The sequence below is a fragment of the Mustela erminea genome, chromosome X (genome assembly GCF_009829155.1).
Source record: "Mustela erminea isolate mMusErm1 chromosome X, mMusErm1.Pri, whole genome shotgun sequence".
Lineage (NCBI taxonomy): Eukaryota > Metazoa > Chordata > Mammalia > Carnivora > Mustelidae > Mustela > Mustela erminea.
Window position 1 is genome coordinate 114,739,209 of NC_045635.1, and position 19,432 is coordinate 114,758,640.

Consider the following 19,432-nt stretch of genomic DNA (forward strand, 5'->3'; position numbering starts at 1 on the left):
CTGTCAAATAAATAAAATCTTAAAAAAAAATCTGGACATTTTCACCAAGGACAAATCCATAAGAGCTAAAGAAAGGTAAATACAAAAAAGTGGCAGACCAAACTCTTGTTCCCTTTAAAGGTATAAGCCAGAAGCATTTACACATTCCCTTTATTGGAGGATTGGTTTCTTGAGGGGTGGGCTGCAGCTTCCCTTCCATACTCAATGGTGGGAACACATTACAACACAGGTGAACTCCCAAGACCGTTAGAAGGAAGCTGTTTCCTTTCTAAATTTGCTCTCCTCATTAATTTGATGGATAGGAAATACTCGTGCTCTTTCTATATGAACACCCTGGAAGCAAACATCACAAATAGCTGTCAAACGGTAAATGATCTCAGAGGTGATATTGACAGACTTAAGCGTCATCCACACACACACAGTCACCCGTTTCTTAAGTAGCTGGGTCTTACTTGTCCTGATGATGGAGGTTTTTGTGAGGCAACATGTCCTGGTAGCAAAAGAACAACAATCCAAGGGGTGGGTTTTAAGCACAGCAAAGCCCAACAATTACATGACAGTCTACCCTTGATGTTCCTTAAGACTATGTTGCTTCTGTAAATATCCAATAACGTATCCCATCAGAAGGCATGAACCAGGAGGGACGGATGCCTTCACAGGGCACGAGTGCCCTGCTGTCTTGAGTGTCTTGCGTAGGAGTAAACTCAGAAAACTCCACATTAGGAGAGCAAGATCTTACCGGCCTTGCAATATTCACAAGATATTTGAAGTTATTCCTGCTTTCTACAAAAGAAACCTGACAGGGCAAATTTGGAGTAATTTCTTGCAAAGTTCTCTGTTTCTCTCCTTCCGTGATAATAACCCTGGGCTCTTTCTGAAGCCCCAGGGGGCCAAATCTGGTCCATTTGGAAGCCACTGCCTCTTCCTTTTAAGAGAAATTATTTTTCTGGTATCAATAATTTGGGTATTCTGAGGCTTGGAGACCTGGTAGGAGTTAGCAGGTTTTCTGAATATGCCTTTCTCAAATAATGTGAATCTTTAAGTAAACCCACCATTTCAAAGGAATGCCCAAAAGTGCTCTTAATTCATTTGAGCAAAGCCGGGGCTTGGGGAGTAGGAAGAGACTTTTAAATGTGCCCCTTGTGAGTATTAGCCAGTATTCTTAGATACTAGCTTTTCCTTAATGGAGTCTCACAAGCTGCGTGCCGTTTTGTTGCTGTTTAGACAGTGACTTCATTTAATATAGACCGCTCGGATGATTTTGCCTCTTAACCACACCTCATTTACATGACCGCCTTGTTGATCTCTAAGTAAAATACTAGTCCGATGTACGAAAACAAAATTACAATTAGCCCTTCATAAAAATCACAAGTCCAGAACTGCAGACAGCCTGAAATACTGGACACCAGTTATCACGGCTGTTTGAGAAACAGCTGTTTGAGAAAAATACTTCGTGGTTTGAAGTTTACTTTGAGGTAAACTTAGAAACCGAGTCCCACGGATGTGTCTTTTCGTTCAGAACCAAGAGGATTCCGCTGTCGTGGGATGTCTGACGCATTACACGCACACAGAGACCAAAAGCAGGGCAGCGCGTGTTCGTAGTCCCATTCTCTGAGGAAACTTCCAGACCATGACAGTAAGGTGTGCTGCTGGTCCCGGGCTGGGTAAGGAAAGTTTGAGGGGCCGCCGCACCGAGGGAGCTTGGCCACTGCCAGCATTTCCACCGCTTCTTCATGCTTCTGCTGAAATAGCAGTGGTGATATGAGAAGAGTAAAGCTCTAAGCAGAAAGCATGTCTTCACACCTGTCAGAATGGCTAAAAACAACACGGGAGACAGCAGGTGTTGGCGAGGATGCAGAGAAAGGGGACCCCTCCTCCACTGTTGGTGGGAATGCAAGCTGGTGCAGCCACTCTGGAAAACAGGACAGGGGGGTCCTCAAAAAGTTGGAAATAGAGCTCCCCTATGACCCAGCAATCGCACTGCTGGGCATTTACCCAAAGAATACAAAAACACTAATTCAAAGGGATACGTGCACCCCTATGCTTACAGCAGCATTATCTACAGTAGCCAAGATATGGAAGCGGGCCAAGTGTCCATCGACTGAGGAATGGATAGAGAAGTGCCGGGTGTGTGTGTGTGTGTGTGTGTGTGTGTGTGTGTGTGTGTAACATATAAATACAATGGAATATTCTTCAGCCATAAAAAAAGAATAAAATCTGGGGCCCCTGGGTGGCTCAGGTCATGATCCCAGGGTCCTGGATGGAGGCCCTCCCGCATGGGCTCCCTGCTCGGCGGGGAGCCTGCTTCTCCCTCTCCCACTCTCCCTGCTTGTGTTCCCTCTCTGGCTGTCTCTCTCTCTCTGTGTGTGAAATAAAGAAATAAAATCTCTCTCTTTTTTTTTTAAAGAATGAAATTTTGCCATTTGCACTGACATGAATGGAGCTGGAGAATAATCAAAATTAGAGAAAGACAAATACCATATGACTCCACTGATGTTTAAGAAACAAAAATGAGGGGCGCCTGGGCGGCTCAGTGAGTTAAGCCTCTGCCTTCGGCTCAGGTCATGATCTCAGGGTCCTGGGATCGAGCCCCGCTTCGGGCTGTCTGCTCAGCAGGGGGCCTGCTTCCCTTTCTCTGCCTGCCTCTCTGCCTACTTGTGATCTCTGTCAAATAAATAAATAGAATCTTAAAAATAAAAGAAACAAAAATGAGCAAAAAAAAAAAAAAGAGAGAGAGAGAGACAAAGCAAGAAACAGACTCTTAACCATAGAGAACTGATGGTTACCAGAGGGAGGGGGAGGGGGATTAAGGAGCACACTTGTGATGAGCATGGGGTGATGTATGGAAGTGTTGAATCCCTGTATTGTACGCCTGAAACTCATATTACACTGTATGTTAACTATACTGGAATGAAAAAAATAAAACCTGGGGATGCCTGACTGGCTCACTTGAGGGGGGAGGCCTGTGACTTGATCTGGGAAGCCATAATTTCAAGCTCCACACTGAGTACAGAGGTTACTAAAAAATATTTTTTAATCTGCTTAAAATTAAACAAGCATTTTTTTGATCTGCTACTTCCAACTTTTGCGTAGAAATTAAATTTAAATAATCGTGATGATAAACCTGCGGCATCAATGTCAAATTTCTAGACTCAGCTATAAGTCTAAAGTTGAATATGTGACAGCTTGACCTCTTATTTTCTCAAAGTATTTTATTTATGTTTTTTTTAATTTTTTTATTTATTTGACAGACAGAGGTCACAAGTAGGCAGAGAGGCAGGCAGAGAGAGAGGGGGGAAGCAGGCTCCCTGCTGAGCAGAAAGCCTGATGTGGGGCTCGATCCCAGGACCCTGAGATCATGACCTGAGCCGAAGGCAGAGGCTCAACCCACTGAGCCACCCAGGTGCCCCTCTCAAAGTATATTATACTGCTTTTAAGCAATGTAAACTTTGGGGTGTTTTTTGTTTGTTTTGTTTTGTTTTCTTTAATCTACATCCCCACACACACATGGGGCTCTAACTTAGGACCCCAAGGTCAAGAGCTGCATGCTCTACCAGCTGAACCAGCCAGACCACCCATAACTTTGGTTTATTGGGGATTCTTAAGAAATTATAGATTAGGATCTTAAAAAATTTATATATTACTTCAATGCTTTTGATATCACTCTTCCCTTTCTGCTGTACTTGATATCACATACAGAGATACAAGTAGTGTTCGACTATTGGTTCAGTGTATTTACACTTACTGTAAGCATCTGTTTAATATAATTTGGTTCAATCAATTAGCAAGTAGAGATTAGGCTACTGCATGCCTGTTAACATACTAGAGGAGGTAGGGCGGCAGGGATGAAGGCAGGATTGGGCACGGACAACGCAACCCCGCAGAAATGTGGCATTTGTCCAGCAATATCATTTCGAGAGCCTAGAACAGTGCCTGCCACATAATAGAGGTTCATTCAATAGTTGTTGAATGAATTCATTTATGCTATGGACATACTTGCATACTCTCACTCATCATCAGCGAAGAAGTTCATTGGCTTCATCACTACCTTGTTACCATTCCTGGTGGTTTCAGTGTTGAAGTAAACAATCCTGTTCTCCCCAGTCTTCCCACCTCAGGAGCCCAGCTGTGCAAACCAAAAATCTAGGAATCGTCTTTGATTTCTTGGTCTCCTTCATACCCCACACCCAAGCCCTGCTGGGGCTTCTAAATCCAAAAACAGCCAGACTCTGAATACTTCCCCCCACGTCCCGCTTCTACCACAGTAGCAGGAAGCACCATCAGCCATCAGAGAACTTCTGAGCTGGGCTCCCCATTTGCACTCTTGTCCCCTTCGATGAATTTCCTTAATTTCCAGTCACTGCCTATAATGCCCCGATAGCATTCCATTCCTGTGTTCCAGTAGCTCTTGGAAAACAATCCAAACTCCTTACTGTGGCCTGCCCATGCAGCTCAGAGAGCCCCTGCTGGCCTACCCCTCCAGACTCATTGCAGAGGGACTCTCCCTAGCACACCACCCTTCAGTGGCATGATTAGCTGTTTCTCATCCTAATCTCAGGACCTTTGCACGTGCCTCAGCCTGGGATGCCTTTGCCCCAGCCAAGCTGCGTCTTTGTCATCCTTCAGACCGCTTTAAGTCTCACCTACTTAGAAATCCTGACCATCCTATCTATGGTACCCCACCCCTTTTCTCCACCCAGCTCCCTCTCCATGTATCCACGGTGGAAGCTTCTTCAGAGCAGTTATACACTCTAACACTATCTGGCTTATATGTTTATCCCTCGCCCTAGGAGTATGCAAGCCCCATGACAGCCAGGCTTTCTCCCGGCCTCTGCTGTCTCTCCAGTGCCTACGGCAGTGACTGACATGTAACAGACAACAAATACCTTTCCAGATTTGGGAATAATCATCCTGTCTAGGTTGTATTCCATGAGGAGCCCCGCATTTTTCGAGAAATGTGCAGAAGTTTAAGTAGGGCAAGGCAAAGGGAGTAATAACAATTATCTATAATATTACACCAATGAGATAAGATTTGGAACATACAAGGCTCACTGGTAAAGTTAATCACTATCTGGGGACATGAAGATTATATTAGTACAGTTTTATTATATTCTTCTTAGTTATCTTCATGGGAAACTGGGTTTGAATTATAGCAAAAGGTCTTGGTAAGACATGTGAAGCTTTCTAACAATCACTAGGACCTCTCAGAGAGGAGCTTATGGAATCCACATTTCTGGAAATCTTACGGGGTATAAAATGTCTTTCTTAAATGAATTAGGTACAATTTACTTTGGAAAATACCTTGATTTGATTCCTAAAATGACTTGATTCGGGGACACCTGGGTGGCTCCGTCAGTTGAGCAACTGCCTTCAGCACAGGTCATGATCCCAGGGTCCTCGGATCGAGCCCTGTGTGGGGCTCCCTGCTTAGTGGGGAACCTGCTTCTCCCTCTTCCGGTCTCCCCTGCTTGTGTTCTCTCTCAAATGAATAGATGGAATCTTTAAGGAAAAAATAAAATGACTGGGCGCCTGGGTGGCTCAGTGGGTTAAACCCTCTGCTTTTGGCTCAAGTCATGATCTCAGGGTCCTGGGCTCAAGCCCCACATCAGGCTGTTTGCTCAGCAGGGAGCCTGCTTCCTCCTCGTTCTCTGCCTGCCTCTCTGCCTGCTTTTGATCTCTGTTTGTCAAATAAATAAATAAAATCTTTAAAAATAAAATAAAATTACTTGATTCTCTGCCTTCCCTACGGTCTTCTTCCCTGCCATTTTTTCCCTCTACCTGCTCTGCAAACAGGAAAATTTTACCAAAATTCCATGACTTTACAGACTCATTGGGGTCCTATCCAGTCTGACAAGACACATTATCATTAGCCACTGGAACTATCTTCATCTTTGATGACAATGAAGAAATGAGAGCCAGAGTTTTAAATGCAGATGCCAACGCTACCGTAGAGATTTGGACCAGTTGGCAAGAAGACTGTATTTCATTTATATATTTACTGATATTTCTGTTACAAATTCACTGTATTTTTTTAAAAGATTTTATTTATTTATTTGACAGACGGAGATCACAAGTAGGCAGAGAGGTAGGCAGAGAGAGAGGAGGAAGCAGGCTCCCTGCTGAGCAGAGAGCCCGATGTGGGGCTCGATCCCAGGATCCTGGGATCATGACCCGAGCCGAAGGCAGAGGCTTTAACCCACTGAGCCACCCAGGCACCCCACAAATTCACTGTCTTAATACCAAAGCAGTGAACTTCATCTCCAGTTTCACTTAGATGTTGAAATCACTCAGAATGATGACAGAGATAATGGGACTGAATTCCAGCTCCACACTGGATGTAGAGATGACTTGAAAAAAAATCTTAAAGGAAAAAAAAAACAAAAGCCAGGGACACCTGGGTGGCTCAGTGGGTTAAGCCTCTGCCTTCAGCTCAGGTTATGATCTCAGGGTCCTGGAATAGAGCCCCGCATCGGGCTCTCCGCTCAGTAAGGAGCCTGCTTCCCCTTCTCCCTGTGCCTGCCTCTCTGTCTACTTGAGATCTGTCTGCCAAATAAATAAATAAAATCTTAAAAAAAAAATAACAAACACTTTCTGAAGTATTAGTTCATCTGCTAATTCATGCAGTGAATCCAAACTACAAGCCAGACATTGTTTTAGGTCTGGGAATACAGGGTTTAAGAAGAGGGAATTGGGAGAGAAATAGAAAATACTCATGTATTTTTTTTTAAAGAACAGGTGACTTTTATTATTTTTTAAATTTTTTAAAAATTTATTTATTTGACAGAGATCACAAGTAGGCAGAGAGGCAGAGAGAAAGAGAGGAGGGGAAGCAGGCTCCCCGCTGAGCAGAGAGCCCGATGCGGGACTCGATCCCAGGACCCTGGGATCATGGCCTGAGCCAAAGGCAGAGACTTTAACCCATGGAGCCACCCAGGCGCCCTACCCATGTATTTTTTTTTTTTAAAGATTTGTATTTATTTACTTGACAGATCACAAGTAGGCAGAGAGAGAGGAGGAAGCAGGCTCACGGCTGAGCAGAGAGCCCGATGTGGGGCTCGATCCCAGGACTGTGGGATCATGACCTGAGCTGAAGGCAGAGGCTTTAACTCACTGAGCCACCCAGGTGCCCCTTACCCATGTATTTTTTAAAAATAAATTCAGAGGGCACCTGGGTGCCTCGGTTGGTTAAGCCTCTGACTTTGGCTCGGGTCATGATCTCAGGGTCCTGGGATGGAGCCCCGCATCCGGCTCCCTGCTCGGTGGGGAGCCTGCTTCTCCCTCTCCCTCTGCCCCTCCCCCTGCTCCTGCTCTCTCTCTCTCAAATATGTTAAAAAATCTTTTTTTAAAAAAGGTATATTCAGATAATACTGGAAACAAATCAAATCAGGGTGATTTGCTACTGATGATTTGGTAGAGAGAACATTCCTCGGAGTGCTAAGAAGGGATGATTGCTGAGGTGATGACATTTAAATGCATGAGAAACATGCACTTAAATGATGAAAAACAAGCTGCCAGGTGAAGAGCTGGGGAAGTTGGTTATGGACAGAGAGAATAACAAACGAAAAGACTCTGAGGCATGGCTTGAGAGCCGTGGAAAGAGCCTGGGTTTGTTGGGAATGGCATGGGATGCCATTACAGAGTGAATTTTTATATATTCATTCATTCGTTCATTCATTCATTCATTTAAGGGGAAGGGACAGAGGGAGAAGAAGGGAGAGAACCTTAATCAGGCTCCATTCTGGGTGGGCATGGAGCCTGATGCTGGGTTCCATCTCACCACGCTGTGAACAAGACCTGAGCTGAAATCAACAGTCAGATGTTTAACCGACTGAGCCACCGAGGCGCCCCAGGAGCTGATTTGTAAACAGAGTGGATTTCTGTTTCAATGGGGTCTTTTTACCTGCTGTGCAGAGAATGAACTGGAAGAAAGAGTAGACAGGAGGCTGTTTTGGTAGTCCAGGCAAGCGGAGATGGCGGTTTGGACTAGGGTCATAGCTGCGGAAGTGGTGAGAAATTACTGGGTTCAGGACACATTCTGGAGGTAGCGACAGTGTGGAGAATGAGGACGTTAAGAAGCTTGGGTTTTGTAAGTACAGGTGTTTCCCTTATAATGATGATTCTGAAAAAGCTGGCATGCTGCTCAAGCGTTTGCTAAAAATAATAGGGTTTAGGGAAAACATAAGATTAAGGTAAACCACTTCAAAACCTATAGAACAGGGGGCGCCTGGGTGGTTCAGTGGGTTAAGCCACTGCCTTCAACTCAGGTCATGATCCCAGGGTCCTGGGATCGAGCCCCACATCGGGCTCTCTGCACAGCGGAGAACCTGCTTCCTCCTATCTCTCTGCCTGTCTCTCTGCCTACTTGTGATCTCTGTCAAATAAATATAACCTTAAAAAAACCCCATAGAACAGGGTAACCAAAGCATTAAGAAGAACAAGGCCACTTCCAGTAATAATAATATCTCGGATAGAGGTATTTTACCTCTGATGGTCCTTGTGCCCTGGATCCCAGCCAGCCTTCAACCTTGGGTCAGCTTCCTCTTCCACGGTGGAATCCTGGAGGGCTTTCCCTCCGAATAGAGACCATTTTCACTGAAATTAAATAAACAACCCAGGACATAGGCTTTGTTACTTTTCATCACTTTAATATGAGAGATATACCTTTAGACCCTTTACATCTCTACCTTTATACCCTTACAGCTTCGAGAGCTAGCTTCCCATGGAAGGGACCATAGCCATTATCGAAACCAGTAAGTTAGACAGCCACACTAGTGCTAAAGGAAGGTCTCTGTAGATTTCCTGCTTTCTTCTTGGGGGTCTTCCTCTATTGCTAAGGCCTTCTTTTTAATGGTGAAGAAATTTGGGGCACCTGGGTGGCTCAGTGGGTTAAGCCTCTGCCTTCCAGGGAGAGGCTTAACTCCCAGAGTCCTGGGATCAAACCCTGCATAGGACTCTCTGCTTACCAGGGAGCCTGCTTCCTCCTCTCTCTCTGCCTGCCTCTCTGCCTGTCAAATAAATAAATAAATAAATAAAAATGGTGAGGAAATTTGCCACAGATTGCCTTGAATGTTGCCACGCTAGAAAAACAGCATGTGAACCAGCACAGTTTCCGTGTTCCAACAACATCCGTCCCCTATCGCTTATTTGCTTATTCCGTAATTCCCACCAAAGAAACACACACCATAGCAAACAGACTGTACAAGAGAAAGGCTTTTGTGCTTTTAGGCAGATGAGCGACGTGATCTGGTTTATACTTCAGAAAGATCATTGTAGAGCACCTGGCCGGCTCAGTTGGTAGGGCGTGCATCTCTGGATCTTGGGTTCATGAGTTCAAGCCCCACATTGGGTGTAGACATTACTTAAAAAAATAAATAAAATAAAATAAAATAAAATCACTGCGAATGGAAAGAGGGAGAACAATGGAGGAGAGGACAGGGGTCCGGGTGACCAGTGATGGTGGTTCAGACGAGATAGCTAGCAGCAGAGACGGCGAGAAGCTATTGCATTCATTCTGCAGATAGTTTGGAGGTAGAGGTGACTGCACTCGCTGATGGAGTGGGTGTGGGGATTGAGAGCAAGAGAAGAATCAAGATGACTTTCTAGGATTTTGTCCTGGCCAAGTGAGTGACTGCTGGTGCTCCTGGCTATAGGAGGGAAGACTGGGAAAGGGCTGGGTTCGCAGAGAGGAGGATCGAGGGCTTCCGTCCCAGCCACATGGTGTGAGATGTCTATATGACATCGGTAGGAGATGCCAAACAGGCAATCTGATACGACTTTAAAGCTCCGGGTTGAAGTCAGAGCTGGAGATTTCAATTTGGTGACTTCAGCATAGAGATGATATTTAAAGCCAGGCGCCTGGGTAAGGAGTCTTCAGCCTTGCAACATTCCTTCCACATCTGACTCTGGGTCTGTTCGTCCTGTCTCTTCCAACTGCCTTGTGCCTTTTAATATGTCTTGTAATTTCTTCTTGTCTTTTCTTTTTAAAAAGATTTCATATTCTTTTAAGTCATCTCCACACCCAACGTGGGGCTCAAACCCACAGCCCCGAGATCAAGAGTCATGTGTTCCACTGACTGAGCCGGCCATGTACCCCTCATTCTCCCAAAACTTAACTATTAGTAGCCTCCTGTTGACTGAAAGCCTTACCAACAAAATGAAGTCAATTAACACACATTTTGTATGGTGTATTATAAACTGGGTGGCTCAGTTGGTTAAACAGCTGCCTTCGGCTCAGGTCATGATCCCAGGGTCCTGGGATCGAGTCCCACATCGGGCTCCTTGCTCAGCAGGGAGCCTGCTTCTCCCTCTGCCTCTGCCTGCCATTCTGTCTGCCTGTGCTCGCTCTCTCCTCCCCCCCTCTGATAAATAAATGGGATCTTTAAAAAAAATAAAAATAAAAATAAAATGTTAAAATAGGGGCGCCTGGGTGGCTCAGTGGGTTGGGCCGCTGCCTTCGGCTCAGGTCATGATCTCAGGGTCCTGGGATCGAGTCCCGCATCAGGCTCTCTGCTCCGCAGGGAGCCTGCTTCCTCCTCTCACTCTCTCTGCCTGCCTCTATGCCTACTTGTGATCTCTCTCTGTCAAATAAATAAATAATAAAATCTTTAAAAAAAAGTTAAAATATTAAAATTATAAAATGTGTATTATAAACTGTATTCTTTCAATAAAGTACAGCTAGAGAGGGGGAAATGTTGCTAAGAAAATCATAAGAAAAAAAAAGAAATTCATAAGAAAGCGAAAACACAGTTCCAGTAATGTAGTATTTTGTGACAAAAAAAAAAAATCCATGTGTAAGTGGACCTGTGTGGTTCCAACCCACGTTGTTCAAGAGTCAACTTTCCCTTCCCCCAGGTCGGTTAGGCTCCGATGAAAACACTAATAACTTGCTTCTCTGGAGGGCAGACCTTGTTAAGAAAAAGCAGAAAGCAAACAAAGAACCCAGGACGCTCTGATGTGTTCAAAGTGGTTAGTCCCCCCCTCCCCCTGCCAGAGGCAGGAGGTGGGATTTTTCTCGGATAGGCAGTGTGAGAACCTGATCAAGCTCCAAGAGCTACACCTCACAGAATTGTGGGGTTCCGCCGATGACTGGGTTCCCCTGGAGTTTTTGGTTTCCAAAACCTCCAGCCTCCAGTCATGTGTCAATTATGCCATGTGTCAATTACACGGCAGGGTTTCCTGCCCAGCGCTGCTTCCCTTGGAGCTATCTGCTCCAGTAAGTTGTGACTCTCTGTATTTGTCTGCCCGTCTCTCTAGTTTTCAGAGCAGCAGTGTGCTCTGTGACCTCCCTTCTCTAGTGAATCTCTAAGAAGAGTTGTTAATTTTTCAGTTGGTTCAGCTCTTTGCTTGCTGTTAGGACAGAGTGGTGGCTCCAAACTTTTTACTTGCCAGACCAGCACGGGAAATTTTTTTTTTTTTTTAAGTGGGTTATATTAAATCACATTGTATGCTGCTGGGATGCTGCAGAAGGGAGGAAGGAAGGTGCGGGAGAAGAGAATAATCGCGGAGCTGAAGCCCTAGGGTAGGCTATTTCAGTGGGAGGGATGCAATCAAGCAGCCTTTGGCTGGCCACTTCCCTGGATCGATGCGGGCTGTCCGGTGGCCAGCATCACATAGAGCCCGGCCTCATGTCCAGCAGTTCTCTCATCTCACCCTACCAGGCCAAAACACATTTTGTACATTCGCTCACGTTGGGGACCGAACTAGCTTTTAAGTGGATTGTGCAGAACTGTCTGCTTAAAAGTCGTGCGCTGAATAGCCGTGGAGATCTGGCCCTACAGAGGCGAGAAGCAGCCTCCCATCGCTTCTAGTGCAAGGAGGAGCACACCCTCGGGACTCCCAGAGACACTGGGGGTGGGGGAAGAAGCAGACCCGGAAAGGACCTGGGAGTCCTGCAAATAGAGGGAGCTCAGATTCTTTGAGCACTAATGTCAACATGACCTCATTTGTGCTCAGAGACTGTTGAGGCTCTGGTGAAGTGCTCTCAGGTCGGTGCTTCTTAAGCATTAGCATGTAAAACCCAAAGGACTAGGGAACAGTGGACTCGCTCCCCAGAGACTGTGATTCAGTTGGTCTGGGGCAGAGTCTGAGATTCCGCTTTTCTGACAAGCTCCCAGGTGCAACTCCTGCTGCTGGTCTTGCTAGGAGTCTGAGCTGAGACCAGTGCGACCTAAAGAAGCGCAGATCCCTTCTCTGGGGAGGAGGTCAGGAAAAGCTTCACTGGAGAGGTATGTGAACCGCAACAATGTATAAGTTTGGGGCATGCCAAACCCAGGAGCAGTTGAAGGACGTTTCTTTCGTGGTCTTGGCAGCTAAAACTAAGTTTGTCATGTGGCAACTGACACTGGCTATTAACATAAATGTAATGAACGCATCCATGGTGCTGGCCACCATTCCAAGGAAACACTGATTTCAGGTAATGTAATCTTTTTTTTTTTTTTTTTTTTTTGCAATCTTAATGGATGTGTTAGTTGTAGTAAGTAAATATGGTGAGTGAAGATTTGGTTATTTCTGAATTGTGAATTTAGATTATGGGAATCCTAATTCATTTGTAACACTTCTTTTTAAGTGTATTTTTTTTTGCTTTATTTTAAAATTATTTTTATTTTATTATTACTTTATGTTTAAAGATTTTATTTATTTATTTGAGAGAGAGCAAACATGATTTGGGGACCGAGGGAGAGGGAGAAGCAGACTTCCCACTGAACAGCGAGCCCAATGTTGGACTCCATCCCAGGACCCTGGGATCATACCCAAGCCAAGCACTTAATGGACTGAGCCACCCAGGAGCCCCAAAGAATATTTTTTTTAAGTAATCTCTGCACCCAACACGGGGCTTGAACTTAACGATCGTGGAATCAAGAGCCTCATGCTTTTCCCACTGAGCCAGCCAGGTGCTCCCTAACTCGTTTTATAAAAGGGGAAAAGGAGAGGAACATGATGAGCATGTTTCATTTCTTACCATAAAATTTTAATAAATACTTTAGATAAATATCCACTTCACCTCCTCCAGAAAAACTTTCCTTAATAGCCATAGGCCCTGCCCATCAGATGAAGAAAGTTTTGCTGTACCTCCCTATCGATGGACATTCTTTAGCTTGGTTTAATTTTATCTTGTGTGTGTGGTTTTTTTAAGGATTCTATTTATTTATTTGACACAAAGAGAGAGAGCACAAGCAGGGGAAGTGGCAGGGAGAGAGAGAAGCAGGCTCCCCCTGGATCCTAGGACCCTGGGATCACAACCTGAGCCAAAAAGGGAGATGCTTAACCCACTGAACCACCCAGACGCCTCTAATTTTGTCTTGTTTTGGTTTGGTTTTTTTGTCTTGTTTTTATTTTTGTATTTTTTGGTCGTGTTTTTAAATTAAGCAAAAAACCAACAGTGTTATCAGTCTCTCTGGAGGTTCGTGCAGATGAACAGTGTTCATCACGGAGAAACCTTGCAGTTGCCTTGGGATTGTCTTGTTATAAATCTGAAATCTGTCTTTGGGATGCCTGGCTGGCTCAGTCAGTAGAGCGCGCGACTCCGCCTCACAGTCGTGAGTTCAAGCCTCATATTAGATAGGGAGCCTTGTTTAAAAAAAATGAAACATTAAAATCAAAAATATGTCTTTGTTAAATGCAAGTTTATTTTTGCACTTTTTATAGTATTTCCTTAAAATAGGCTTCATAAAGTAGCTCTCCTGCATCATAAATCTAGTGTATTTTACATTTTGACTGATACTGCCAAATTGCCCTCCAGAAGGCATAGAACTCACACCACCACTCAGAGTGAGTGTGCAAATACGTTCAGTCTCCCTTAAAAAGAGGGTTTTTTTTTTAAAGATTTTATTTATTTATTTGACAGACAGAAATCACAAGTAGGCAGAGAGGCAGGCAGAGAGAGAGAGAGAGAGAGAGAGGGAAGCAGGCTTCCTGTGGAGCAGGGAGCCCGATGCGGGGCTCGATCCCAGGACCCTGAGATCATGACCCGAGCCAAAGGCAGCAGCCCAAACCACTGAGCCACCCAGGCGCCCCTTAAAAAGAGGTTTTAGGAGTGAAAGGAAAGTGGGGGAAGCAGAGATAGTGACCGGCCATGGACAACAAGTTCAGGAAGTGTTGCTGAAGGGGAACAGAGGAATGCAGAGATACGTGGGCATATTTGAAGGATGATGGAAAGAGTAGGGATGGAGAAGTAGAAGCAGAAGAGAAAGGGGATAATGGAGGTTTAGGATAAGCCTCTAACTTGATTCATCTCCAAGTGAATTGGCAATTGTCTCAATGCCATCGATGGATGAATCAATCTGTTCTCTACTGATTTGAAATCTTAAAAATATGAACTTTTCAGGGTGCCTGGGTGGTTGGTTAAGCACCTGACTCTTTTGGTTTTGGCTCGGGTCGTGATCTCAGGGTTGTGAGATCAAGCCTGGAGTTGGGGTCCGTGCTGGGCATGGAGCCTGGTTGAGATTCTCTCTCTCCTTCTCCCTCTGCCCCTTCTACCCTGCTCCCTCTCTCTCTAAAAGAGAAATATAAATAAATAAATAATAAAGAACCTTTCCCCTGTGTACTTTTTTAAAAAAATTTATTTATTTGACACAGAGAGAGCAATCACAAGTCGGCAAAGAGGCAGGCAGAGAGAGAGGAAGGGAAGCAGGCTCCCCGCTGAGCAGAGAGCCTGATTTGGGGCTTGATTCCAGGACCCTGAGATCATGACCTGAGCCAAAGGCAGAGGCTTAACCCACTGAGCCACCCAGGATCACCCCCACTCCCCAACCCTTGTGTACTTTATTACAGATTGTTTCACCGATCTCCAGGACTTGGGCTTCCAAGTTACTAAAACAGACTGTAGGTTATGTCCATTGCTAATCGTATTTCAGCAATTATGTTACCAATTTTAAATACTCCGTCTCCTTGGTTACTTCTTTTTCATAGCCCACTGACTTTGTTCTATGAATGCAATATTCTCTTGGACCTCTCTGAAGACACTGATTTGAATTTTTAAAATGCTTTCCACATTAACTTTTCCCTGAAAATTCAATGGTTTTGCTCCTTTGTCTTAGTTTTTCTCTGCCACGCTGTTGGTTGGTTCGGGGTCCTCTGCAGTTGTGAAGGTCACTGTTCACCTGGCAGTTTTTATTTCTGGAATGGGGCAGAACTACGCAGGACAGTGGTTGGGGTCGTGCCCACCCGAGGCTTCCCGTTTATGAAGCACGGGTAGGGAACAGGTTGCAGGGTCTTACCAGACGCATAAGAGCTTCAGGGGATTTCACTGTTCGCCAAGATGCCTTTTGTCTTGACATTCTTCCGGCCCGCCCCCCAGTTACCTGGGCACTCCCTCCTCTTTCCAATGACAGAGTCCATGCTGGGTCCCCTCTCTGGGCATAAGAAGTGCTTTATTTAGAAAGCTGTTCTCACTGGCAGTAGCCAGGGGTGAAAACTACAGCAAGACACTGTGCACCGAGTTGGAGAAAGGCCCATTTGCCTTGGCAGACCTTTAACTAACGTCTCTGCTTTTCTGCTCCATGACTCACTCTAGCCCCTACTAACCAGAGCTTTTTTCTGGGGCTCTATTTGGAAGATTCATAATCATTTCCTCCATATCCTTCTCTTATTCTTGCACTAGCAGGGTGTGGGTCCTGCATTAGGATTTCCAGAAATTTCTTATTGTTTTCGAAAGGCCATATTAACAGCGTTTGGACAACAACACTCATCCTCTCCGTGGCTCTGTTTACTAATTGTTTTTACGGTGTTAAATTTTATTTTGTTGATATTGCCTCATTGGGCTAACCCTGGCATCAGCAAACATTTTTTTTCTTTCTTTTCTTTTTTTTTTTTTTTTGGTCGAAGTGTAATTGACATAAAAATATATTAGTTTCAGGTGTACGACATAGTGACACAACATTTATATACCTTATGCTGTGATCACTGTGATAAATCTAGCTATGGTCTGTCACCACAGAGTGTCGTTTCAATATTATTAACTATATTGCCTGGGCGACTTACTTATTTTATACTGGAAGTTTGTATCTTTTAATCCCCTTCCCCTTTTTGCCCACCCCCTCTGTTTACTCATCTTTCAATTTGGATAATAATACTATCTATTTTGTAGACTTATTTAAATGGCTTAATACATGTAAATTGCTGAGTGCTGTGGGGGGCCCATTGGAAACACTGAATAACTATCAGCTGTTACATTTCTCTGGTCTGCTAGTGACACCTTTTCTGGTGTCCCGGCACTGCTCTGAATTTGTTCCTTTTATACTTCTTCTGGCATTTTAGTGGCATTTTGGAAGGAAGATGAGATGAAATCCATTAACTCTCTCCATCACCTTGAACTGAACCTGAGCACTTGCCTTTGAAAACTGCAAAAATAAGCACTCCAGGTGGTGAATTTTCTACCATTTTGAGTTTCACATTCTTGGTTTACTTAAACCTTGGAGACCACCTAATAGAGTACTCTCTCTTTAAAGGAGCAAAGAAATGAGAAATACCTTCCCCAAGGTTGCAGATCTATTTCGAGGGACAGATCCTTGCTTCCCAGTCCAATGTCCCTACCACTAAAAATAAGTAAATAAGTATCTACCAGAAGTGCCAAGGTGATAAACTCCGTATGTCCGTGCCCATCTTGTGCCCTTTCCTCCCCTTACAACAGAACAGTCCCTCCTTCTATCTAAAGCCAATCCTTTCCCCAGGACTGTCACCCCCAACCTCTCCTGCTTTCTTCGGTGTTTTCTGTTATTAGTAACACCTTATTTGTAGCATATTCAACCTCTTGCGTTTAACTAGTTCCTTTAAACATATCGGAATCTATCCCTTTAAGAAAAAGGAACAACAGAGGCGCCTGGCTGGCTCAGTGGGCGGAGCATGCGACTCTTCATCTCTTGATCTTGGGGTTGTAAGTTCGAGCCCCACAGGGGGTGCAGAGATTACTTCAAAAACATGTTTTAAGAAAAGGAAAAAGAGCAACAAACCTATTGGGCTCCTTCCTCTACCCCCAGACTCTGCTCCATCTTTCTACTCCTTTTTGCCTCCAAAGTCCTGCAAAGTACCCTAACCATTGTGCTTTCCTCTCCCCCGCACTTGCATCTGCTTCTAGCCTCATCGCTCCAGCACACGTCCCTCATTAAGATCACGTGTGAGGGGCGCCTGGGTGGCTCAGTGGGTTAAGCCGCTGCCTTCAGCTCAGGTCATGATCTCAGGGTCCTAGGATCGAGCCCCGCTTCGGACTCTCTGCTCAGCAGGGAGCCTGCTTCCTCCTTTCTTGCTGCCTGCCTCTCTGCCTGCTTGTGATCTCTCTCTGTCAAATAAATAAATAAAATCTTAAAAAAAAAAAAGATCACATGTGATCCCCATGCCACTCAGTCCAACAGAACATTTTCAGGCACCAGGTTCTCCCAATTCTCAGCAGCAAAGGACGCAGGTGACCAGCTCTGCCCTCGTGCAAACTGTTCTTTGGGTTTGGGGACGCTAACGCCCTCCCCTCTTTTATGCCACCTCCTTGGCCATTCCTTCTCAGTAGTGTTTGCTGGCTCGCCCCGTCTACCTGGCCAATCAATGTGGTGGTCACACAAGGCTTGGTCTTGTTTCTCTTTATCTTCATTTTTAAAAGTAGCTTAGTTCTTTATGGCTCACTCTCTGTACTCCCTGGGTGAGTTAGAGCCCAAGGCTTTGATAGCCATCTATATACTGTCAGCCCCCGAATTTAGATCTCCAACTCAGACCTCTCTCTCCACTCACTGACTGCTGTCATGTCTTCTTAGATGGCTCAAGGATCCCTTGAAATCAACACTCTCTCCTGAAGAAGGAACTCTCTCACAATGTTTCATAGCTCGGTGAAAGACGCACTAATCGATCAAGTTATGCAACCCCCAAACCAGCATTAACCTTGGTACCCCTCATCCCCTAGATCGGATTCAGCACCGAAACTTCTCTCTATACCCACCCCCTTCCTTCCCCAACGCCCAATGCTGCTCCCTTCAGCTCTCCCCTAGACCAGGGTGAGATTGGATCCCCCAATCCTTTCTGTATACCACAACCAGACTGATGACGTCAGCACACATCTGCTTAGGTCACTTGCCTCCCCCTTCCCTTTCCCACGCCCCCTCCATGCAGACCTCCAGCAAGCTCTTTAGTGGGTTCTTTTTATTCTTAGGAGAAAGACAAAATTCCTGGATATGGCCTGCAAAGCCTGGCTGGCTCTGGCCCCTGATCACTTTCTAGCTCATTTCTCACATAGTGCTCCCTCTGCTGTCTCCAAGGCCAGCACCGCTTCCTTTCCCCCAGCACTCTATTTGCCAGGCCCCTCCCACCACAGGGCCTTTGCACTAGCTATTTCCCCTCTTTGTGTGGTTAACCCTTTCTCAGCCTCTCAGGCCTCAGGCCCAGCATTATTCCCACAGGGAAGCCAGTCTTCCCTGATGAAGTCAGGGCTTCTTATCAGAGTCTCTTCTAGTACCAGACATGGACTTAGTAGCCTTGCCGGTGTACGTTTAATTGTGTCATTGAATAATTTCTCTCCCCAGCCACTCATTCATTCTTTCATTCAACAATGTTTACTGAGCCCTCTACTGTATACCAGGCATTATTTTAGAAGGGGAGACACACTGGAAAGAAAGAAACACACAAGATGACGTCAAGCAGTGAAAAGTGCTGCGAAGAATCGGGAAGTGGGGTAATAGGGCGGGGACTACAGGAGTCTGCTGACTTGGGTGGGACAGTTGGAGAAGGCCTCTGGGACCAGCCGGCTCAGCGGAGATGTAAATGCGAGGAGAGGGCGTGTGGGGGATGGGCATCCCAGGGAGAGGAAATGGGAGGGGGAAGACAGGAGGTTGTTGACCCTATTCGAGGAACGGCCAGGAGCCCTGTGGGGCTGGAGTGGAGGAGTGAAGGGGAGGCTGGTGCAGTCCGGATGGAGTGGGGGCCAGGTCATTCCCTTGGGGCCTTGTAGCCCAGACGTGGGAAGAGAAGTTGTTGGGAATGACTGGATTCTCTGCGTCTTCTAAAACGATCCCTGGCGCTGTCTTGAGGTGAATGGACTGAAGCAGGGAGCCCTGTTAGGCGCCCAGACTCAGGTGAGCCTGGGGGAGGTGGCGAGAAAGCACAGGCTGGAATGCATTTTGAAGGTAGCCCTTCTGGGATTTGTTGATGGGTTTCTCCAGACCCTCCGGTGGGTTTCCTTTTCACCGCGAGCAAAAATCAGAAGTCTCAGCAGAGGGGCGCCTGGGTGGCTCAGTGGGTTAAAGCCTCTGCTTTCGGCTCAGGTCATGATCCCAGGGTCCTGAAATCGAGCCCCGCATCGGGCTCTCTGCTCAGCGGGGAGCCTGCTTCCCCATCTCTGCCTGCCTCTCTGTCTACTTGTGATCTCTGTCAAATAAATAAATAAAATCTTAAAATTAAAAAGTCTCAGCAGGGCCCGTGAGACCTGTCCCTCCGTCCCTCCTCTTTGGCCGTGTTGGCC

The 19,432-nt window shown here is 45.6% G+C and overlaps 1 protein-coding gene across 5 annotated transcripts in view; it reads left to right on the top strand.

Annotated features, from left to right (window-relative positions):
* The first annotated feature begins 12,304 nt into the window (after window positions 1–12,304).
* Window positions 12,305–19,432, top strand: part of VGLL1 (vestigial like family member 1) — a 30,483-nt gene continuing 23,355 nt past the window's right edge. For 3 of the 5 annotated variants that reach the window (XM_032331409.1, XM_032331410.1, XM_032331411.1), the window contains exon 1: window positions 18,698–19,046. The gene's annotated coding sequence lies outside the window, so the exon portion shown is untranslated. Of the gene's footprint in view, window positions 12,413–18,697; window positions 19,047–19,432 lie in introns of those variants that run through there. The other 2 variants (XM_032331413.1, XM_032331412.1) reach the window with 2 other exon arrangements.